Source organism: Leopardus geoffroyi, chromosome C2, assembly GCF_018350155.1.
Source record: "Leopardus geoffroyi isolate Oge1 chromosome C2, O.geoffroyi_Oge1_pat1.0, whole genome shotgun sequence".
NCBI lineage: Eukaryota > Metazoa > Chordata > Mammalia > Carnivora > Felidae > Leopardus > Leopardus geoffroyi.
This window is the reverse complement of record NC_059333.1, coordinates 114426475-114451366: the sequence shown is the minus strand read 5'-3', so window position 1 is coordinate 114451366 and position 24892 is coordinate 114426475. Positions and strand designations below refer to the sequence as shown.

The window sequence follows — 24892 nt, the reverse complement described above, 5'->3', positions numbered from 1 at the left end:
ATGAAATGAATCATTCCCCGATTTGAGTCAGGCAATGAGATACAATATGATGATTGTCCGTTGCGTGGGCTGCCTGGAAACCCTAAGATCTTGTTTGTGTAAAATCCTTAATATTTGTGCCAACTTGGGCCGCTGCCTGTGGCAATCAGACATCAGACCTCATGTGTCAGCTCACTAAACCATCATTCCCCATCCTAAGGCTGAAACCGTTATGTTGGCATGTTTAGGAGAGACAGGGGAGGGAGACCCATGTGTATGTTATAATTCAATGGGATGGACGTGTCAGTGTTCTTTGTTTTAAAAAAAAAAAAAATGAATTTCGTTAGAATCTGGCATTCTCTCAGAGTCTGGGTGATTACAGGACTCCAGCCTGATTTGGTATCTAGAACCCACTTCAGCATTAGGCCAATGAGTAGCCAAAATGAGTTGTTCTTTTCTAATTAAATAAGTCCACAATCTAATCTTCTACAAATATGGTAAACAGAGGAAGGACTGCTCCAGCCTACAGCCCCGAGTAGGTGTTACTACCCTGTCCTTCTGTTCCGCCTTTTTGTTGCTGGCACGTGTTTGAGGTTGGAGTTACAACTTGATGAGCCAAATTGTCCTCCCCAGCCTCCTTTTGTTTTGTCACAATTAGCTGCACGTGCAGAACTGTTTTCCTATGTAATTGCTCCCACAAGGGGGTAATTGCACCCAAAAGTGGTTGGTTGCACCAATGGCAGGAGCAATTAGTAACAAAAATGCAAATAATTGCAGGCGTCCAAATTGCAGTCTTAAAAAAGGGACACCCAGTAGAAGTCTGACTGAAGATTTGGCCTGCTCTCTTTTTCCTGCTGGAAGTGTACTTGTTATTTGAAACCAATATTGTAATCTCTAGACCTGCCTCGACTTTCCACACCTCCAGGGACCTCTTGGAAATGGTGTACATTACAGGACTAAAGAAAAACCAGATTGATTGTAAATGTCAGCTTATTTAGGAACTAGAAAACGGAGTAACTTAGAATCAAAATTATATTGAGGGGGGGAGAGCACAGACAGTTGAGCAAATGCATTTTTACCATAACTGTGAATCTCATAATTCCCTACAAGAAACCTGGGGGAAAATAGTCACAGAAATACTAATAAAGTTAGTTTTGTACTGACTCAGCCACTAATCACAGAATTACAGCAACTCTAGCTACACATCCTTCCCGTCCCCTTTCCCTCCTGAAATTATTACCAAATAGTGCAGGATCATGGCAGCCTCAGTGAGGCATGATCGTAACCTGCCTCCATGTTGTGAGCTTGTTCCCTGTGACATCCTTCTAGCTTTCTTCATGGGCTGTGCCAGGTGGCTCTGGCCCTTTGCTGCTCTGGTTGACAATATTGGGCTTCCAGATTGCCCTCCATGAAATGGGGAAAATACACTTTTGTCTATTTGTGTTACACCCTGAAACATGGGCCACAAGGGAATATGCCTTTCGTCTCCCAAATTCCTCCAGAGGTTTTAGTGAAACACCTCTCCTTTGTTTTTGTGTTTCAACATCCCCAGCTCTAGCCAGAGACCTGAAGGAGAAGGGGTACAGGGAAAAACTAAGAGGGAGGACAGCAGGAAGGCCAGTCCAGAGGGCAAGGTGAGTTCTTCACTCCTAATCACGCCTGCACTCACATTAGCACACGCCAGTTCTATTCTCCTTCTTTAAGAGTTTCCTTCAGTAAGCTTCTTGGACCTTTGTGAAAAACCAGATCTGGAAGTGGGCTTCTGTTATTTGTCCACAGTGTTTCAGAGGTACCTGAACATGCCTGAATTTTCCTGGAAACACAACCTAAGCTGTCTTTGGGACCTCAGCCACAATGGAATTGGTTGGCAGAGAAACATTGCCCTAGGGAAGACAGGAAGGGAAGGCAATCTTTTACAGCCAAGTGTTTTACAGCAAGGAAATAGCAAGTTCCTATTGATTACGGGCCCACAGGGGCCGGTCCCCCCAACAGAATGAAGAAAATAAACTCTGGAGATGTGTGTATTGTTTAGCATTTCTATATTAGTAAAGCCTTTTCCTTAGGGAATAAGTTTGCTACATGAATCAATGCCAATCCAACCAGGAGAATGTGGAAGAAATAAAAGAATATATAATGCATTTGCTTTTACTGGAAATCCACTTTTGTTTTGCTCACAGGGTAGAGGTAGAATTTGCAATGCTTTGGGGTGAAAAGTAGGGGGTGAGGGGTGAGCTCATTTGTTGACAAGAAACAATTTGGAGAAAACATTGGGCCACCTGTGGGCAGAATGTATTTAAAAACCAAAGGTTGGCCCAGCAGTGGAGATCTCACTGCTGCTGCTCCAGGCGTGTGTGAGCTCTTAGTCAATTTACTAATAGCCTCCTCCACCCAGTGCTGGGGAAGAAATGTCGTGTTCCATTTACTCCCGCTGTTTGTAGCATCTGGGATGCTGTGCCATCACCCTGCCAGTATAATTCTCCCTTCCTTTGTTGCTGTAGCAGGCCTTGCAAAAGATTTACTTTGCAGATAAAAAAAAAGAAGAAGAAGAAGAAGCATTAAGTGGTCAAAAATCACTAAGTTGAGGGGTTATAAAGTGTTTTTGCTCCAACTGAGAGAGCAAATATAAAGAGAATTGTGCAAGAATATTTAAGAGGGCTGCTCAGGTATGGTGAGATCACACGAAATGTGATCGGGCCAACTCTTTGGTTTGAGTAACAAGAGAAGGCAAGATCATTCTGAGTCCTAGTAAATCCCCTTGAGAAGTGGCTGCCAATGTGTCCCAGGACTAAAAGAAATCCTATGACTGTTTGCGGAAGGAATTCTCGGGGTACAGGCTGCAGTCAGATTCTGTTTTCCTACCTTGATGATCTGGTGTGTGGTCAGTGGAAGGACTTGACATTGGTGGCTCTGTGTGCTAATGACTTGCACAGGGGAAAATGGACATCAGCTGGACTTTTCACGTGTCGCAGAGGAGAGCCTTCCTCCCTGGTTGCCTATACAAAAATTAATTTAAGATGGAAATAAAGGCTTTAATTGCGTGCTTAGGCTTTACAACCAGATGTTATCAGGACACAGTGCATTAGCAAAAAAAAAAAAAAAAAAAAAAAATCACATTAAAATGTAAATGATTGACATGTACTTCTAAATTAAAAGGAGGCCATGGAAGCGGGGAGTAGCAAAGCAGAAATATAATCTATTGAGAGCTCTGGGTAGATGGGTGTAGGGCTGTTGGGGTGTGGGATGATTATTTCTGAATAGCATGAGTGACAGGGAGTTCTGGGTCAGCAGAGGGAGGGAGAGCAGAGCTTTTCAGGATATATTGGAAGTCTGTTGATTTTACCTGACTGCTGTTTCCCCTTTGTCTTATAATGGTATGTTTCTTTCCTTTGGGGCACTATGCTTCTCCTACTCCGTGTGGTTCTGGAAGGATTAAACTCTCCTCAGACCTTCCCCACCTCCCTTATGTGACCAGTCAGAGGTGTCAATCCTTCAGGGCACTGGTCTTCCCTGTGATGTGATGTGGAGACATCAAGAGAGAGAGAGAGAGGGAAGGGGGGGGGGGGAGAGAAAAAGAAGGTTCTATCTTACTCTGAGGTTTCTAGTTCTAGGCATTGTGTGAGGCTGGAGCTGCCGGAGGCAATTTCCCACAGCAGTCTGGGAGAAAGTGCAGGTGAGAGAAAGCCATCACAGAGAAGAACATAGAGCCAAGAGGTAGAGAGAGAAACAGTTCTGATGGCATCACTAAAGGTGCTAGATCCAACCATACCTGAAGGCAGACACTTCTAGTTACCCTTTTGGCTTGAGAAAGTTTGAGTTGGATTTTTGTCATTTGCAACCAAATACATAGGGAATCAGACACTAGGAGAGGCCAATGGATTTTAATAAGGGAGATACAAACTCTGGGTTTTGACTCAAGGTTCTCCCCTACAAAGAAAAAAATACAAAATCTTTTGTGTTTCTTTGAACATGACTTTGCTTTGGGATATATACATGTAGGTGTTGGCTATACCTGAGAGAAAGTTATTTAATCATTTTGTTTCCTCTTTTGTAATGTAAGTAGTATAATATATATAAATAGTAGTGCCCTCTCAGGTAGGTTAATACATGCAGAACCCTTAGGATGATGCCTGGCACATAGTAAGTGCTCAGTACATGTATACATACTTGTCTCTCATTCTCTCCTTGAACCTCCCTTCTCTCTTCCTTCCCCTCACTCCCCAACCTCAAGTCCCCATCAAAAGGTAGAAGAACTATTCTGGTAAAGGCGGATCTTAGAGTTTAGAAGGAATTGAGCTGATAAAGGCAGAAGCCTCTGTAGTGAATGCGGATAGAAGAGAGTCTGACGAGAGCACACATTCATTTAGAAAGTTTTCTGTCACACGCGGACTAAACACAAATGATTCTTTTCTTTTCTTCTTCTTTTTTTTTTAATACTAGCCCTCTGTGTCTTCTTGGCCAGTGAAAATTCAATGCCTGGGTGTGTTTCCTGGTATAAAAAAAAATTTTTTTTAAGTTATTTATTTATTTTGAGAGGAGGGGAGGTGCAGGGTGAGGGGGGTGGGGAAGAAGAGAATCCCAAGCAGGATCTACCATCAGCACAGAACCTGATGTGGGGCTCGAACTCATGAACTGTGAAATCATGACCTGAGCTGAAATCATGAGTCAGAGGCTCCACCAACTGAGCCACCCAGGTGCTCCCAGTCATATAAAATTTTAAAGACAATTTGCAAGGCTGTAGAGAACTTACTCAACTGATTTTCCCGTGTTAATAACTTGGAATTGTGAACCAAATGATCTTAACATGATACACAGTATTAGGTAACACAAAGAAATCATAGGTATTTGGGTTGGCGATACATACCTGTTATACCAACTGCTTTATTATTCTTACACAAAATAATGCTATGGTCAAAGACAGAGGCAATTTACTATGAAATTAATGTAGCTTAAACCTCAAGGAACTTTTTGTGCATAGCCCTTCCCTAGGCCCTGGAGAAATGTAAACCATGTGTCCTCATATTCATATTTATTTTTAAGATTGGAAAAAGTAAAATATTTTTGCATTCTTCTTTTTTTTTTAAAATTTTTTTTTTCAACGTTTATTTATTTTTGGGACAGAGAGAGACAGAGCATGAACGGGGGAGGGGCAGAGAGAGAGGGAGACACAGAATCGGAAACAGGCTCCAGGCTCTGAGCCATCAGCCCAGAGCCTGACGCGGGGCTCAAACTCACGGACCGCGAGATCGTGACCCGGCCGAAGTCGGACGCTTAACCGACTGCGCCACCCAGGCGCCCCATTGCATTCTTCTTAAAAAGAGAGACCCCAATATTACATAAGCTACCAGCCTCATAAAGCCTGTACCCATTCCTTGTCACCGCTTGACTCTTACAATAGATTTCCTAATGTGTTTTTTTTTAAAAAAAACAATCAACCCAAACTTAGAAATAAGACCAAGAAAAATTATCAACCCAGACGTGGAAACAGGACCAATAAGTCTATGGTAGAAATAAGACCCACACAGCCTTTTGATGGCATACGGGGGCATTGCTTCACGAACCTACCAATGAGTATTTAATTGTCTAGAAAAATGTGTCTTCATTTGACTCCTTTTGTCACTAATGTTTAATGGTCCCAAACTTTGTGAAATTACATGTTAACTTGTAGATTTTTTTTTTTTTTTTTTGTCTAGTAGAGATACAAATGATTTCTGTCTGGCAGAAAAGATAACCTTAAAAATTATGGTTTTATAACCAGTTTTGTATCTAATCTAGCAACCTCTTTTTTTTTTTATTGCCTGTAAGTACCCAATTCCAATGCTCTCTGCACCAGCTCTACTGTCTTAGTAGTTTCCTCATTAATGATTTAAATAAAACATTTGACATTTGTTCACGCGATATTTGTACAACTTTTTGAAATTTATACTGTGACAGTACGTAAGTTCTCCAAAGAAGATTCTTCTGTCCATAATTCACTATGACACGTACAAGTACATGTCACACTCTGTATGTTCCCTTAGTTTGGGATCAGCCTTCTAACTTGGCATTCACTCTCAGCACAAAATCTGAGAATCTCTTTAATTTTATGGCACAGAGATCCAACTTGAGGGCATGCATGTAACCTTTCTGAGCCTCAGTTTTCTCAGCTATAAAATGAGGATTGCTGTTGGGGCACCTGGCTGGCTCAGTCGGTAGAGCATGCGACTCTTGATCTCAGGGCTGTAAGTTCGAGCCTCACATTGGGTGTAGAGATTACTTAAAAATAAAATCGTAAAATGAAGGTTGCTGTTAAGATTACATAAGATGAGCTCTCTATGGTCCGGCACATCACATTATGTAGTAATCCTCAGTAAATGTCAGTATCTTTCTTATCGTAGCCAGTACCGTTCTAGGTACCCAAGGCAGCCCCAGATCTCCCCGGAACCCAGAGTGAAAGTCAAAAACATTAGAAGTACAATGGTCCTTCCCTGGCAAGTAAACAGTTTTAGCAAAAAGCAATCAGAGCAGAGAGCCCTTCTCCTTCTCTGATTGTGGCTTATGTGGCTCTGTCAGCCCAAGAATCACCCAGAAGCAAAGGATAAGTTCCCTCCCAAGTGGTCCCATCCTGAACTTACATGGTTCCTCCACAGTGCCTTAGTGAGCTTGGGCTTCCATAACAAAATATCATAGACTCGGTGGCTTAAACAACAGAAAGTGATTCTCTCATAGTTCTGGAGGTAGGAAGTCCAAGACTGGAATGTCAGCATTCTCATGTTCTAGGGAGACCTCCCTTCCTGGCCTTCCAACAGCCACCACCTAACTATGTGTTCACATAGCCTTTCCTTGGTCCATCTCTCTCTTCTTCCTCATCTTATTGCATCTTATAAAGCCACCAATCCTATTGGTTTAGGACTGCACCCTTATGACTTCATTTAATTTAATTACCTCCTAAAAGCTCTTTCTCCAAATATAGTCACAGTGGTGATTAGGGCTTCAACTATGAATCTAGGGAGGGAGCACACTTTAGTCCATAGCAGACAGGTTGAGACCTCATCCACCCATGCAACTTTTCACCAACTGATTAGGTCCATCTCAATAAAGTATTGCCTGTCTTTCTGTCTTCTCAGTTTTCAATCTTGGAAGCAAAAGAAGATGTTTTCAGTTTATTTCTCTAATTCTTTCAGAAAATCCCCACCCTACTTCCAGAACCTGGCAACATAGTAAAAATGATTTACATGCTCTATATTCTTGGACAAATTCCATGGAATGAAGGATGTATAGGTCGGGGCGGGGGTGGGGGGGGGACATGAAGCTGTATAGCTGGAATGTCCAGAGTGGAATATTGTTTTAGTCATACCTGTGGCCTCTGGCAGAGGGATTCTCTGTCCAAGACACTAGGATCCTGGACCATCATTTACTCCATTACCTTTGTGATACTCCCCAACCTCCCCCCACTTATGAGTTAGCACCTTTAATTGTCAGACTCTATTACTATTTCTGGCTCTCTAAAGAACATGTTTTAGCTTCCTCTATCTTTAGAGACACCCACAGGTCTCATTCCTCCTTCATTTATTAACTCTTCTAAAAAGTGATTGCCAAGGAAGTCATTGAAATGTTTTCAGAAGAGGAGCAACAGGATTAGATTTGTCTTAAGAAGAGCACCCGAGGCTTTCAGGAATTTCGCTTTCGGTCAATATGGAGGAACCAGGACCAGATTTATCCTCCTGCCTTAAACCACTAGAAAACCAAACAAAATACATGAAACAGCAGTTCTCAGATGTACAACAGGCAGTGCAGGATTGCGATCTGTAATAGAAGGGAAAGAGATGAGGTGATCCCTGTGGCAGTCCCAGCTCATTGTCTACAGGGTATTTCTAGGCTGCAACATAGGAAGGAGGAATCCAATACAGTTCAACAATCTCACTGAATTGAGGAGACAGAGATCAGAATTGGGGGCAAGTCAAGGCAGCTAGAATTTTCTGAGTGTTATACTAGAAAGGAGAGGGAGAGAGGGAGGGGAGAAGAGGGAAGGAGGGAGAGAGAGAAAGGAGAGAATGCTCTGGAGGGCATTTGAGGAATGCCTTCAAATGTTTGGCCGATTATATATCTACACATGTATCAGAGCTTCTGGAAACTAGTGGCAGAACAATTACTAGAGCTGGAATTGCTTATATTTCAGCAAGCCAGAGTAGAAAGACCTTCTAATACTGAGTATAATCCTCAGAATGGTATTATCTTAGTAGTAGAGCTAAATTAGCCATATGCTAAAGAATGCTATGAACTCACTTCAACAGAGCAGGAGAGAAAAGCTCAAAAGGATCCAAATGGTTCCTAGTACCTTATGTGTGCCCCAGAATAAAATCCAACACTATTCAAAGGAATATAACAAAATGCGGCACGTAATCTTCATGGTGTCTGGCACCCAGTTAAGACACGAAATATTATCAGGAGTAAAGAGGGACATTATATAACACTAAGCCAGGCTACAATAATCCTAAATGTGCAGAGGGCTTCAAAATGCATGAAGTAAAACTGATTGAACTGAAATGAGAGAGACAAATCCACAATTACAGCTGGAATCTTCAGCATCTCTCTCTCGGTAAGTAACAGAGCAAGTAGACAGAAAATCAGAAAGAATATCATAAAACCTGTACATAAATATTTATAGTTACATGATGGTGGCAAAAAGTAGAACAACTCTGATATCCATCAGCTGATGACTGGGTTTTACCACAAAATGCTATACAGTTGATAAAGTCACCATGAACGTTAAATTAGCCAACATTGAACCGTTACATCTAGAGGGAATACAGAGGTAGGTTCTCATGAGTCTTTGGTCACAATATTTTTGCCAACTGATCAGTTCACAAATCTTCTTTTATGTTCGGTTCTGCTTAGAGACACCTTATTTGTTTAAAGACACCAGATTCGTTAACGTTGAACTCACCACCAGCAGCACCACAGCTCGTGTCTGAACAGAGCTAACCTAACAAATGCATTTTCTCTATCCTCTATCAAGCACATAGCCTTCTTGTGCTTAGGAATACTTCAGCATTTATCTTGGGGGACCATTTTCAACAGCAAAATCATCCAAAAAGAATGAAATCTTGCCATTTGCGACAATGTGAATGGAACCAGAGTTTATTATGCTGAGAGAAATAAGTCAGCCAAAGAAAGACAAATACCATATGATTTTTTTCATATGGGGAATTTAAGAAACAAAACAGAGGAACATGGCGGGATGGGAAGAAAAAATAAGATAAAAACAGGGAGGCAAACCGTAAGAGACTCTTAACTGTAGAGAACAAACTAAGGGTTGTTGGAGGGAAGGTGGGTGTAGGGATGGGCTAGATGGGTGATGGGCATTAAGGAGGGCACTTGGGATGAGCACTGGGTGTTATATGTAAGTGATGAATCACTAAATTCTACTCCTGAAACCAATACTACATTGTATGCTAACTAACTTGAATTTAAATAAATCTTGGAAGAAAAAAAAGCAAAATCATCAACAAAAAGCACACAAAAAAACCCCCCAAAACATGGCACTAAATAGACTCAAAAAAGAACACTTGTTGGTACTAAAAGAACTGAATCAAGAAGCCTGAGCATCATCTTGTTTGACTGCAGCTGGAAACATGTGCATAGGGTGACTCCAATGTTTTGCTACTCTTTGCATGTGACAAATGACCACAAAAATGCTGTGAATTATGGTTTTGGGGTTACAAATAAATTTTTGTGGGTAGGCAAATTAGCAAATGTAGAATCTGAGGTGCGCCTGTGTGGCTCAGTCGGTTAAGCCTCCAACTCTTGATTTTGGCTCTAGTCATGATCCCAGGGTTATGGGATCGAGTCCCACATCAGGCTCCACACTGAGTGTGGAAACAGCTTGGGATTCTCTCCCTCTCCCTCTCTCTCTGCCCCTCTGCAGTTCTCTCTCTCTCAAAAGAAATGAATAAACATTAAAAAATGTAGACTCTGAATAATTAGGATTGACTATATATCATACAGTGGAATATTATTGGGCTATCAAAAAATGAAGTTCCAATACTAAACATGAATGAAACCTGAAAACATTATGCTAAGTGAAAGAAACTGGACACAAAAGGCCACATATTGTATGATTTCACTTGTATAAATGTCCAGAATAGGCAAAATGATAGAGGCAGAAAGTAGATTAGTGGTTGCCAGGGGTTGGGAAATGGCAAATGGGAAGTGACACTATTTGGAGCATGGGGTCTCTTTTGGGGTGATTAAAATATTCTGGAATTAAATAGTTGTGATTTTGTATAGCTTTGTGAATATATTAATGAACACTGAATTATATACATGAAGAGAGTGAATTTTGCGGTATTAAATTATATTTCAATTAAAAAATAAAATAAATTAAAAAATATGTAGAAGGTCTGGAAACACTATCAACAAATTATACCTTATTAATTTATAAAGCATTTCACACAACAGCAGAATATACTTTCTTATCAAGTATACCTGGAATATTCACTAATATAAATAATATTCTGGGCCATAAAACAAACCTTAACAAAAGTACTGAAATCATACGAAGTATGTTCTCTGTTCATAACTGAAATAAACTAAAACTCAATACCAGAAAGATATCCTGAAAATCACTAAGTATTTGGAAATTAAACAGTACAGAGTGAAATACCTCACCAATCAAAGAGAAAATCACGAGGTAAATTACAAAATAGTTTTAATCAAATGAAAACAAAGCATATCAGCTAAAGTAGTGCTTAGAGGAAATTTTATAGAATTAGACTGATATTAGGAAAGAAGTAATGTCTCTAAGCTTTCATTTTAAGAAATTTGGGGCATCTAGGTGGCCCAGTTGGTTAAGCAGCTGACTCTTGATTTTGGCTCAGGTCATGATCTCATGGTTCTTGGGTTTGAGCCCCATATCGGTTCTGCCCTCACAGTAAGGAGCCTGCTTTGGAGGCTCTGTCTCCCTCTCTCTGCCCCTCCTCTCCCAAAAATAAATAAATGTTAAAAAATTTTAAGAAAAAAAAACTAGAAAAAGAAGAGTACATAAACCCAAAGTAAGCAGAAAGAAGAAAATATTTATAAGAAAAGCAGAAATTAATGAAATTTAAAATTGAAAAACAATAGAAAAAATCACTGAAACAACAAAAAAACCAGTTCTTTGAAAAAAATCAATAAAATTGACTAACTTCTAGCAAGATTGACATGAAAAAAAAAAAGAAGAAACAAATTACAAATATCCAGAATGAAACAGAAGATATCATTACAGATTCTGCAGACAACAAAAGGATAATAAGGATAATATATTTATATAATAATATATATTATATATATTTATGTAATAATAATATATACTATATATATATATTTTTTTTTTAAATATTTATTTTGAGAGAGAGAGAGAATGAGCAGGGGAGGGGCAAAGAGAGGGAGAGAGAGAATCCCAAGCAGGCTCTGCACCGTTAGCTCAGAGCCCAATGTGGGGCTGGAACTCACAAGCTGTGAGATCATGACCTGAGCCGAAATCAAGAGTCAGATGCTTAACTGACTGAGCCACCCAGGCACCCTTCAATCTCATCACTTCTAATGTTTATTTATTTTTGAGACAGAGAGAGACAGAGCATGAACGGGGGAGGGTCATAGAGAGGAAGACACAGAATCTGAAGCAGGCTCCAGGCTCCGAGCTGTCAGCACAGAGCCCGACGCGGGGCTCGAACTCACGGACTGTCAGATCATGACCTGAGCCAAAGTCGGACACTTAACCGACTGAGCCACCCAGGTGCCCCTTCATCACTTCTATTCAGTGTTGTACTAGAGGTCCTAGCCAGTGTAGTAAGGCAAGAAAAAGAAACAGCATGCATATATATTGGAAAGAAAAAAAAAACAAACATATTCTTAGGTATCATGATTATCCACATAAAAAATATCAAAGAATCTATGAAAAAGCTGCTTGAACTGAAAAGTAATTTAGCGACTTTGCAAGATACAATGTCAACATGAAAAAATAAATTCCATTTCCATATGCTATAAATAAATAGAAATTGAAATAAAAATAACATTTGCCTTAGCATCAAAAATCATGAAACACTAGGTATAAATCTAACAAAATATTGGAAGATCTGTATAAAGGAATGAACAACTGATATACACAACAATATGGATGCATTTTAAAAGCATTATGCTAAGTGAAAAAAGCTGTAAGCAAAAGATTATATGCAATATGGTTCCATTTATATGAAATTCTAGAACTGTAGTAACAGAAAGCACATCAGTGGTTGCCAGGGTCCAAGTATAGAAGGAAGACATTACCTACAAAGAAGTGCAAGGGAGCTTTTTGGTGTTATGGAAAAGTTCTATCTTGATTGTGGTGGTGTTTATATAACTGTATACGTTTATCAGAACACAGAAGCATACACATAAAATTGGTGAAGTATATGCAAAATGTACCTCAATAAAGTTGATTTTAAAATAGAAAGTCGTCAGATTGCCACAGAGGATGGATTGATGAGGGTAATCAAGACAAGAGGCATAGATGTTAATTATTCAGTCACAAAAGCTAGAATTTTGAAAAAGAAAGTTGATTGACAAATAAGGGGAAAGCACAAGAAGACCAAAAAAGGAAAATACAAAAGCACAGAAACAGATGAGCTTCCGGAACACAGATTTTGTGTGCTAAGATAATTTAAAGACGAGCCACAGATTGGCATGACAAACACAGCCTCCTGGGTGCGCTGGCTCTCGTTCCTTTCTCTGCCCCACTCTGGTCTCCCTTGAATCCTGTGCGAAGCTGCTCAGGCTAATTCCAAGGTAGGCTCATGTTAGTACCATTGTTTCAGTTTGCCGGTTGCATTTTTAGGGCTCCTAAGGGGGAATTTGGTTCTGAGCTACTTTCTGAAGCTGGAAAGGCCAGGGGTCAAGTGGCCTCTGTGGCCACTTGTTTACTCTTTTGGTTGATGAGCACTTATAATTTCCACTGAGCTCTTAGCTAGTAGCCACTTCCTGTCTTCACATGATCCCACCCCTGTAGGGGTGTCCTGTGCAATACTTGGGACTTATATGTACTATTTTTTTTGAAATTTAACTTCAGTTGGGTATCCTGTCCCCCTAGGATTCCACCTAGGATTACCCTTCCAGGTAATCCTGGCTTTTTTCCAGGTAATTCCTGAGACTATGTTTTCCCTCAGTCTTATCATTCAGGGTTTACAGTGACAATATGTTTACACATCCAGGAACAAAAACAGACTGATGCCCAACAACCTGGAAGAGGAATATTGTCCTCTCAAGATTCAGGCTAGTCTGAAAAATGGGGTTATCTTTTCTCTAAATAACTGTGCCCTCCACACAGTTAATCAAAACCTGCCACAATGAATCTCCTTACCTACAGGAGAAATATTTCTCTTTGCATGTTTAAGGAAAAATAAAAATTAAATTCTTGCCTTAGACTAGTAGCAAGAAGTTAAAGATGTGATCAATCCTGGGCTGCCTGGGTGGCTCAGTCAGTTGAGTGTCTGATTTCAGCTCAAGTCATGATCTCACGGTTCGTGAGTTCAAGCCCCGTGTTGGGCTCTGTGCTGACAGCTCAGAGCCTGGAGCCTGCTTCAGATTCTGTGTCTCCCTCGCTCTCTGCCCCTCCCCTGCTCACCTTTTGTCTCTCTCCCTCTCTCTCTCTCGAAAATAAACATTAAAAAAATTTTTTTTAGAAATGTGATCAATCCAATCAAAGACTGATTTGCTTCTCCTTCAACAATTCCTTGTACATACAATTTGCATACAAAGATCTTACTTGATCTGACTTTTTCCTAAGCGTGTCTGAGTCTAGCTTGAAGACAATTTCAGACCAAGAAAAACACACTGAATTGTAGCATCTGGTACAAGGACTAGGGATTCTTTATTGTCTGATCAGTGCCCTAAAATGTCTTCATGAATCAGATAATATTTTAAACCTCAAGTACCATCAACTTCATTATTTGAAATCTGTGATCTTATATTTGCCATGTATTTTAAACTCTTATTAATGATGAAAATGAGGCTGTCAATTAAGCTAAATGACATGACTGGGGTTACAGTAAGTCAACTGTTACAGAGTGCTGGAGTCAGGAGTTCTTGCTTCAGTGGGTGATGAGAAATCTATGTCTCTCTCTCTCTCTCTCTCTCTCTCTTCTTTTCTGGTTCCCCATTTCTCTCAACATCCCCCAAACCCTAAATTAGAAACATAAATTGAACATATTTATGACTTAAATATTTAGTAATTGGCTATAACCATTTATTCATAGGTTAATTTTTCACAAAAACTATAATCCATGGACCAAAAACACATGGGTGAATCTTGCCTATAAGTATCATTCTTGTGCATTAAATATATACATGTTGATTCATAGAGTAGGCATATATTAGATAGTCCTAAATGAGTACATGTGACTGATGAAGAGACCAATGTCTCTCACATTCTGTGTCCCTTTGCCCCATTGCATCAGTGAGGCACAGAACCTCTTTGCCTCAACTAATTATAGCAGAGAAAAGGCTTTTGGTTTTCAAAAGTGCAAGGGCTCAGGGCATAGAGAAAACCTAATGCAGGGTGCTAGGGTGGCTCAGGTCATGATCTCAAGGCTCATGAGTTTGAGCCCCACGTTGGGCTCTCTGTTGTCAGTGCAGAGCCTGCTTCAGATCCTCTGCCCTCTCTCTGCCCCCTGCCCCCGACTCATGCTCTCTTTCTCTCAAAAATAATTAAACATTAAAAAAAACTAATGAGAAAGAATGAGTCTTCCTATCAACTCATCATTCCCCCAAAGATCCACAGGTGAGGGGAGAAGGAAAAGAAGAGAATTGGAGGGGAGGCAAAGAGAAGTTAACTGAACTCTGGTGTGGTCTGAGAGGGGGTTTCCATGCACCGCTTCCTCCTCCATGCTGAGGCCCTGAGCGGAAGGTGAGGAGAAGTGTAAAAAAACAAAAAAACACAAAACGCAAAACAAAACAAAACAAAACAAAACAAAAAACAAATAAGATCCTAGAATCTGGTGAGCATCTATATACTCTCTTACACAATCCCTCCTCCCTGCAACCCATCCAAAGGCCAGGGAGGCAGCCAGAGCCAGGGTCCCCTGGAATACCTGAGTATACGATAGAGTTCTGGGTTCATGGTCCCAGGAGCCTCACAGACTTATCTGTACCCTGGGCTACAAGGGGGGCCTGGAATGACCTCTGAGAGAGTTCAACCTTGGCAGTCTTGAAGCCTCCCTGCATTGACAATGGACGACCAGACAGGAATGAGGATGCCTCATTCATTGGATGGGTATCCATTATTGGGTGGATAATGACCCAGATCAGATGCCTACTCTCACTCAGACAAGCACTCAGTTCTTCCCCAGCAACTTAGACAGATGGAAGGAAAAAACCCTTCTTGATTGAGATTGTTTCCATTTAAGACATACTAACATTGGTTATTAGGAGACTAAATGAAGTTATATATTTTAGAGCACTAAATTTATGGTCTGAAATACATGTCTATTACAGATAGAAGATAGATAGATGACAGATAGATAAATAGATAAATGATAGATACAGAGTATAATATTTTATATATTTAAATTATGTGCATTCTCTCTATATACAGCTTAGAAATTTGCTGGGGAAGTAGACAATTAGGGGAGTGGGCTTTTCTTTTCTATCTATGATGAAGGCTCAAGAGGGTGAGCAGGAAATTATCACATTGGTTCCAATAAAGAAAATGAAAAGAAAATGCACATGTGAGTGTGCGTGCATTTATGCATGTGTGTGTGTGCACGTGTGTGTGTGTACAGAGTAGAATAGTGTAGTGTAGGATGGATAGATAGATGGATAGATAGATAGACATCTTCAGCTACCACCTCTCTGCCTAGAACAGTTCTTATAATGATGGAAAAAAGCCAGAGTACTCCTAAAGCTTCCATATGAACCTAAACAATACATCTCCTAGGGTCTCCAATCTACTTTGCCAGCCTTAACTGTGCAGTTTATCTTGTGGCCTCTTGCTGTCATAGTGGATGGTCAGAATTCCTGCTGTAACTCCAGGACGAGACCACGCTTTCTGAAACAATTAGATGGTGAGTAGGAAACACTGGCTGAGTTTGGCTCAGCAAGTCTTTTTCTCCATTAATGACAAAGCATGAATAAATCAAAGACCATTTCTGAAAGTTTGTAGACAAAGCACAGACCTTGGGCTTTCATTTTGAGGATGAAGACAATGTAATACATTTATTTATTAAATAGCGAGAGGGAAAAAAATGTTTCTGGTTCTCTTAGGAACCACTTAAACCAAGAAACAGGTAGATCTGTGCATAGCAACCTGACTAGATATTTTAATTATGAGAGACAAAATGGTGATGTGGCTGAAAGTGTGAACCCTGGAGTCAGGTGGTCTGGGTTTGAATCCCAGCTCTGCCTCAGGTGGCTTTTGTATCTCAGTTTTCCTATTTGTAAAGGGGGTTTACAATAGTAGCTCCCTCATGGGATTGCAGTGAAGATTAAATGAGTAATCTGTAAAGAATCTAGATTAGTAAGCACTATGTTATTGTACTGTTATTTGTTTTAAAATATTACTGTGTGGAGAGAGACCACCTGCTTACTCTGTACCACTTAGGCAGAATTGGGAATAGTTCAAAAAGCTATATAAGAGCTTCAGATGAGGAATAACGAAGAATTTGGGAAGTTTTTGTTGTTGTTTTTAAGTTCTGGAATAGTTCGCCAAAGAAGTTACAAGGGCTTGAAAAACAGATGCCCTTAAAAGCAGGATAATAGGGGGTGCATGGATGGCTCAGTTGGTTAAGCATCCAACTCTTGATTTTAGCTCAGGTCATGATCTCACAGTTCATGAGATTGAGCACTATGAGTATAGAGCTTGCTTGGAATTCTCTCTCTCCCTCCCTACCCCTCTCCCTGCTGTGCCCCTCTGCCTCTCTCTCAAAATAAATAAATAAATTTTCAAAAGAGCAGGAGAGTTACTCATTGGACCAGGATAGTTTTAGTGTAAATCTGTTGTACTAGGATGACCTCATGATGAGCGCTAACCTTCTTGATCTGGATGGCTTGGAATTTCATTTAGTTGTAAGCTTCTTCGGACCCTAAATCAGCTATGTCACTGGTGATGATGGTGGATGGTTTGTCATTTCTTAAATGCACTTTAACCCTGGTGGTGGACCAACTGCATATTAAATACTTAGAGAAGAGACTAGAACTAGAATACAGTCAGAGTTGTTTTAATATTCCAGAGGATGAAGATTTACAAAGAGCATTTTGACTATTCAGGATGGTTTTCCATGTGAGTTAATGCTATTGAACAGAAGAGTACGTTTTGGGGGCGCCTGGGTGGCTCAGTCGGTTAAGCATCTGACTTCGGCTCAGGTCATGATCTCACTTCTCATGGGTTCGGCCCTGTGTCAGGCTCTGTGCTGGTGGCTCAGAGCCTGGGGCCTGCTTCGGATTCTGTCTCCATCTCTCTGCCCCTCCCCTGCTTGCACTCTGTCGCTATCTCTGTCTCTGTCTCTCTCTCTCTCAAATATAAAATAAAACATTAAAAAAAATTTTTTTTAAATAAGAAAGAATAGAAAGTTTTCCTAAACCCAGTTGTGTGACTTGATACATGCTCCTCAGTTGTTTGAGAAAAAGGTCGAGAAGACACAGGACAGAAAAATTAAAATAAAAATTTTAAACTAGGTTCCTGGGTGGCTCAGTCGGTTGAGCGTCTGACTTCAGCTCATGATTTCTCAGTTTGTAGCCTCCAGCCTCACATCAGGCTCTCTGCTGTCAACAGAGCCCACTTGAAATCCTCTGTGCCCCTCTCTCTCTGCCCCTCCCCTGCTCATGCACGCATCATGACCAGTCTGTGGTCAGCTAATCTTTTGGCCACAACTAATTCAAAGGATGATCCTAGATAAGTGTTCTATTTCGTGGGGCCTGGTAGGTTTTATAGGTAACTGTTTCCTGAAGATCAATACACTTACAATCAAACCAGGCAATCTGTAAGAATTCTATTTGACTCCAATGTTGTCATCATAGGAAGAGTAACATGGCGTTCGATCTATATTCTGTTCAAATCATAGAGTTGACTCATGTCAACATCAAGGTCAGTCCCTTCCCCCATGTTATAGACAGCCAAACTGAGGCTAGAAGCACTCACGAGATTTATCCAAAGTGAAATTGGTGGCAGAGTTGAGGTAGGAACCCAGAACCCTTGCATTGCTCCCCCCCGCCCCACCTCATCTCACACCTCTCTCCTTCTTCCTCATGACACTCCGGTAACAGCGGTCTTCATTCTGTCCTCCTAACAGGGCCTTGGATTTCCTCTACCTTTCTCCTCATGTATTCCTGCGATTCCTCCTTCTGTCAGGTGTCACTTCAGTTTCCATCTTGTTAGAGAGGACTTCCCTAAAAATCCACCAGTTACTGTCTATCGAATCACCTTGCTTACTTCCCTTCCCAGCACTTGACTATTGAAATTATCTTCTTTATTATTTCTTTTTCTATGGTTGTCTCCCTGCCATTCACAGGTAACCGCCAGGAGAGCTGGGGCCATACCTGTCTTGTTCCTCGCTGTATTTCCTGCTTCTAGAATGGTGTCTGGGACAGTATAGGGGCTCCACGAACACTGCTGACTGCAAAAAGGAAGAAAAAACTTTTAAAAGAGCCATTCTGTTTATCTGGATCTTTTGATTACACTGTGTTGCAACTTTTAATTAATGTAGCATAATAATACTTATCGAGGACATGCTATATTTTCCAAAAGCTCTGTTAGGCCTTTTTGAAACCTTTGCAATAACCCTGGGTGGTAGGTATAATTATCCTTGTTTTATTGATGCAAAAGCTGAAACTCAGAGAATTTAAGTGGCTCAACAAGTTGCAAAGCCCCATTCAAACCCATGCTGGTCTGATGTGAAAGTAATCATACCTAAGACTTGCAGCATGCTTTATTTATTATATCTGTTCCCTAGTGTTCAATATCAGGGCCGTATCAGTAAATAACGATTACAGAACACTTCCCAGATTGTGAGAGCTCAGAGCAGGGTTTAATTTCACATTAATAATAGAGTAGTCAAAAGTACAAAGATGCTTATAATTACATTGATCTTTGAATGTTCAAGTAAGCTTTGGCTTCCTCATTTGTTTAGGTTTGGATTTGTTTGTTGTGTCTGCTAGGGCTCAGGAGAGGAAAGGAGAAATAGCCTCAGTGAGGAGAGAGCTTTTGCTCGGGCCTGAGAGACCAGGAGGAGCTAATGAGAAGTTTTGTTCTCTGTTCTGACTGCTAATTACTGAGCCCTCACCTCCCCTACCTGTAATGTGGAGATTTGTGGAAAGGTTGCCTAACAGGTTGGGAGAGAATTGAATGTTGCTTTGGGCTGGCAGAATTTTTGTTTTTTTGTTTGTTTTTTTTTTACTCTTCTCAAGGCCAACATAACTTTCTGCCTTGATTCTTACATCCTGGCCATTATTAGAGAAGGGAGGTGGTAAAGAGGAAGGTCAAACAGTTGTTCTCTTCAGTTCAAGGATGTTTCTAGTCCCCCCCAAAGGGCACCAGGTGGAGAAGATTCAGGAATATTATCAGTGTTCCAGTCAGCTGCCTCTAATCCTGGCCATGGTCACAGGCATCAGGTGGCAACTGTCAGGCCCACACGTGACTTCTGGTGGACAGGCAACATCCTCCACATGCCTTCTCCCTCATGCCACTCTCTCTACCCTTCTGCCCCACCTCCTCAGTCCTTTACAATATGTTACCACCATTCCCTTCCTGCTAGCCTACGTCCGGAAGGGCATATGCTAAGAATCTCCTCCCCAGCCTAGAGTTTTATTGCAAGAGCATGTTTGCATGACTGGAGCTTCAGAAAGTGTCGTGTCCACCCCATTTGTTTTGATCCAAATATCCCCTTTGGAAAAACCCAGAATTGATGTTCACCTATAGTAACACAGGTGTGTAAAAAAGATACCCAAGGACTCAGTGCAAAGGAAGGAAAATTCAGTTTTAGGCCCCTCTAAAGTCTAGACCATCCTTTGTGCTACATAGAAGGACGGAGGGGAACAGATGGTGAGCCGGTCTTCTACTCTGTGAACTTCTGGGACGCACCCAGAGCAATGAGTTGCAGTGAGAAAGACAAAGCTGAATTTTTGAAATATGTTAATGATGAGAGGAAAGAGGACTACCTGTGCATCAAATGTTAAATGAGAGGGGTGAAATATTTTTCTTTACCAGGTTACCTAGCAAGCTTAGGGTGGAAACATGGGAGAAGAAAGTAGAGTGTGAAAAAGCAGTTAAACATGGCTTTTAGGAGGAAAAACAAGGGAAGAAGCTAGGAAGGAAAGCAGGATCGGAGTTCACCTGAGAGGAGCAAGGTAGGATTAGAATAGATAGGAGGTGGGTTTAGGGAATTTCTGCTGCCAGAATCCTGGGGTGCCACTGTGCTTGGGAAGGCATTTGTTTCCAAAGTCAAGGGATGGACACAGGGTCATCCAGGAAAGAACTCATATATGCTAACTGAGGTTTTCCAGAGATCAGGGCCGGGGAGGATAGGCAGATTTCCAGGTAGGTACACAGGGCACCTGCGTGTTGGATGACACAGCCGTCTTGCAGCTCACAGAAGCAGCACAGGTGCAGTGAGCTGTTCCCAGGATTGGCTGGGTCATTACCAAGGTCAAAGGAAGACTTAGCTGTGGGCGTGTGGGGCTGAGCTCTGATGTGGCTGAGGTGTGAAGTCTGGGTGCAGTGGTGTGCAGAAGGCTAGGGTGCACCACACTGGCATGGGCAGGGGGCCCCAAGGGGCCAGCAAAGATTCATGAGTCCAGATGCCTGAAAGGAAGAATGTCCACATGAGACCCCAGGAAGGCAGATCTTTGCCAACGAGTTTCAGGGGCTCATTCCTGTCCTAACTTGGTTGCGGCTAATATCTGAATGGGTTGCCTAGAGAGAAATGCAAACAGCTGACTTTACGGAGAAGCCCTTAGTGGGATCATGTTTATCATTAGTGTTGCCCTTGGTCAAGGGTTAGAGCTACAAGCAAGGCAGCTAACCGGAAGGGACCAAAGGAAGGATGGTTGGAACAGACTGGGATGGTTACGTTTAGGCTAACTTATGAAAGTAACTGAGGCTGGGGACCCATCACTCACCCGACTATTCTCTTTCACTGTACTAAAATGGCTGGCTCTGACACCATGTTTAAGGGGAAAGCTCTTTAGGAGAAAAGGAGAGACTTAGACAGATGTTCCCATCAAAACTAAGTTCCAGTCCAGTGGGGTAGGCAGTTGAGGCACTGGTCTGGGATCAGTAACCCACACTGCATCCAGAAGAGACAGAAATTTAGAAGCCAAAGTGTCTGTCAGGAGGGCCAAAGGAGGGGTTCCACCTTGAAGGTCATGGCAAGGCAAAGGTCAAGAGCTCAGATGTTTAGTCAGAATAACACTCCTGATCGGCCTTGTTGTATTTAACAAGGAGGTGGTCTCAAGGTGGGGAAGGAATTGGGTCTACCGATGGTTTGGGTGGAGTTTACTCTTTCCCCACAATAGGGGTTGGTCCTGGCTGACTTAATCCAGTGATTGGTTCTGGAGCGCATAACCCAGTCTGAGACAATAAGAAATAAGATGTTTGCTAAGCTTTCTATGAAAGAAATCTTTTCCTTTCCTGTTTAATAAGACTTTTTTTTACCCCAGGCAGTAGAGTGTGAATTGAATATGTGAAATGTATCGTTGTTGTAGCCATGGGTTGGAAGGTGTGGGGCCAGGTGGGCTATAGGCCTGTCATGTGGAGCCTGAGGATGGCCCCCATGTTGTGGCAAAACGGAGGTGAGGACTTTAGTAGCCTTGTCTGAGTGGCTGTATCAAAACTGACCTGAAACATCAATTGCCCCTGGATCTCAGATACATGAATGAATACATTTACTATTTGAGCCAATTTGAATGGGATTTTGCCTTTATTTTTTCAACTTAGTCTTAACTGATGCATTAAGGAAGGGTGAGGGAGCAAAGCCTAAAGGAGTCGTTATGATGGCTTACAAAGTCCTCTCATTCAGGAATCAAGCCTTCTGGAAAATAAATCCTCCTGGCGCCTCTTGGGATGGTGATTTGGAATATTACTTGAAAGCAGTCCTGTGGGCGGGGGCTTCCCTTTGGAAGCAGCAGCCCCTACCACAAACTGAACAAAGGTGTACAAGGCCAGCAATGATGTTCAGGAGGTGAATAGTGAAAATGTCATCACTTTGTGTTTGATTTGCTTGTTGGGCTTTCCTAAAATGGTGGGAGGGAGGTCAGAATTTCTTGCACTCTGCTAAATATTTTGCTGAATTCATCTGTGAGGCTGAAGAAACAAAATTGGCCCTTTCAGATTGTTCTCTAACTTTCAAGAAAGCAACACAGCCCCAAATACCACAAGCTGGCCCAGTGTGGGTGGTGCCAGGAGAAGGCGCAGAAGTGTTCCTGGTTAAAGCCCTCCCCGAACCCCTCCCTCATGTGATCTTTCCAGAAGGAATGTGTTCCTGAGACCAGGTTCCACCCTGCAGCCTCAGGCTCCTGGACCACATCCTGAGACTCTATTCCGAAGCATTCTTTGGTTGGGGCTCAAGAAGCACTGGTTCCAGTAAAAAGTCACCTGCAAAGGAAACTCGCACGAATAGTCACTTTCAGTGGCCTGATGCCAGAGAGCCAGGAGAGCTCCCCAGCACTGCCATTCCTCTCCCGCTGACTTGTATTTTCTCCAGTGTTCCGAAGAAAATGCTGAGTCATGTGTGAGCATGAACCCTGAATTATCAGCCATCCCTCAGTATGAACTAAGCCATCTGACCCTGTCCTGAGAGCAAGTTTGGGCTTCTGGAGAAGGGAGAGAGCAGTTATCCACGTGGCTTCAGAAGGAGCCCCGAAGGAGAGAACTGATGGAGGAGAGAACAGACGGAGGAGAGAACTGACAGAGGACAGAACTGATGGTTCTGGAGTGGAAGCCTCATGCTGGGCCTCTTAATGGCTCTTCATCCAAGTCGCCCTAATTTACTGTTTTTCAGAGAATGCCGGAAAGCTAGTCCTGCCAGAGACAGGTCTCTAAACTTTTTTGCTCTCCTACTTCCTAAGAGAATTCTGAAACATCAAGATTTTCCATCGTCAATATAGAGGCTTTTTAAAATTAATAGTAGAAAATATAAAACACTTGAATTCAGGTGAGGATCAATACAATTGACAAATATTTTATAATATGACTTGCTAAAACAAATTTTAACTGCTTATTGAATAAAGAGAATCAAATCTAGGGGCATCTGGGTGGCTCAATCGGTTAAGCGTCCGACTATTGATTTCAGCTCAGGTCATGATTCCAGGATCATGGAATCGAGCCCTGCATCGGGCTCCATGCTGAGAGTGGAGCCTACTTAAGACTCTCTCTCTCTCTCTCTCTCTCTCTCTCTCTTTCTTTCTCTCTCTGTATCTCTCTGTCTCCCCCTCTGCCCCACTTGCGCACACGTGTTCTCTAAAAAAAAAGAAAAAAGAGAGAGAGAGAATCAAATCTGAAAGAAAAAAATGTAAAATTTTTCCCATGAGTTTTCTTTGATGTATCTCAAAACATTTGGTGGTCTCAGAAAAACATTCCAGTTATAGACTAAAGAACATACGTTACAAATCGGTATCATTTCAGTTACTCTGAATTCCGAGCAGATCAGCATGTCCCAAATACTGCATTCATGCACAGCTTCAGGCTTAACACAACTCTGGGTAAAATGGGATCCTAAGTGCTTCATGATTTAACATTCAAGGAGCAGGCAACCCAGTGTAGGTCCTCATGGTAAGATTTGGGGTGAGTGAGGGGCCAGCCTCTCTTTTACCAAGGGGAACAGCCCACAGCATTGGGAAGGCAGTCTTATTCTCAGGTGGATCAGTTCTATGAAAGGAAACATACGGAATTAAGATCTGGAAATTGATTCCTTTTAAATTACCTGTATCCCTTGAGAAGTCTTCATATGCCCTCAGGTACATGCATCCCAGCATCGGGGACACTCCATGACAACAGGGTTCCAGGGAAATGCAGCTGGATTTCCTTACTGGCTTCTTAAAGGCTCTGAGAGGGCCTGCAGTAAAGAAACACATCCTTGTTAAACCTAGAGTTTTCTAAAAGTACTTTTTCATTTGTTTTTAACGCTTGTTAGCATTGCCATAAAAACTTTTGGACTAGTGTTATTATTGGCATTCACTGGCATAACGAATTTGAAGTTGAGTCACTTGCTCTAGGCCAGGGGTCCACAAACTCTGTAAAGTCAGATGACAAATGTTTTCATCTCTGAAAGCCATTTGGTCTCTGTTGTAGGTACTCACCTCTGCTATTGTAATGCAAAAGCACCATAGAGGATTCATCAATGAATTAGGGCAGCTGCAGGTTCTAAAAAAAGCCTGTATTTACAAAATCAGGCAGTGGGTTGGATTTGGCCTGCAGGCCTTGTGTACTTTGATCACCTCTGCACCAGGCTGTATATCTAAAGGGCTTTGAAGCCAGGTCTGGTGACTTCACAATGTGGACCCTGTCCCCATGTCACTCTGAGGAGGTGTCACGGAGAACCCCATAAAAGGAGGCTGCAGCACAGGAGACAAACCTCATCTCCTTGGGCATTTGGCCAAGGGCTGGCCCCTTCCAGCTTAGCTGATTCTGGGGCCGATGTGGGCCTCTTCCTCAGTGTTCGAGTGCCTGCCATCACCTCCACTCATCTTTAAGGAGCAATCAATACGGACCTTGTGGCCCAAAGACAAAGTAGCACCCGTAGGCCTCAGTTGCCAAGTATAAAGCAAAGCACACAAGAAATCTTTTAGGGCAAACCAACACCTCTACTGTTCTGGGCTCAATCAGGTCCACCTGGAGTTCTTTCTCTTATTGTTGAATAAGCTTGACCTTGAGTCAAGCGCTTCTGAATATGCAAGTAATTGGATTGGTTGTTTCAATTTTAGTTCTTCAAGGCTT

The 24892-nt window shown here is 41.8% G+C and overlaps 2 long non-coding RNA genes across 2 annotated transcripts; both read right to left on the bottom strand.

Moving 5' to 3' along the window:
- Window positions 1-2001: 2001 nt before the first annotated feature.
- LOC123611403 lies at window positions 2002-7088 on the bottom strand. The gene is made up of 3 exons (XR_006718645.1): window positions 6901-7088; window positions 2839-2972; window positions 2002-2497 (listed from the first exon to the last, which is right to left on the bottom strand). It is a non-coding gene; the product is annotated as an uncharacterized LOC123611403 (long non-coding RNA).
- Window positions 7089-15943: 8855 nt separating this feature from the next.
- Window positions 15944-24378, bottom strand: LOC123611402. The gene is made up of 4 exons (XR_006718644.1): window positions 24256-24378; window positions 23880-24011; window positions 18502-18578; window positions 15944-16015 (listed from the first exon to the last, which is right to left on the bottom strand). It is a non-coding gene; the product is annotated as an uncharacterized LOC123611402 (long non-coding RNA).
- Between the last annotated feature and the right edge of the window lie 514 nt (window positions 24379-24892).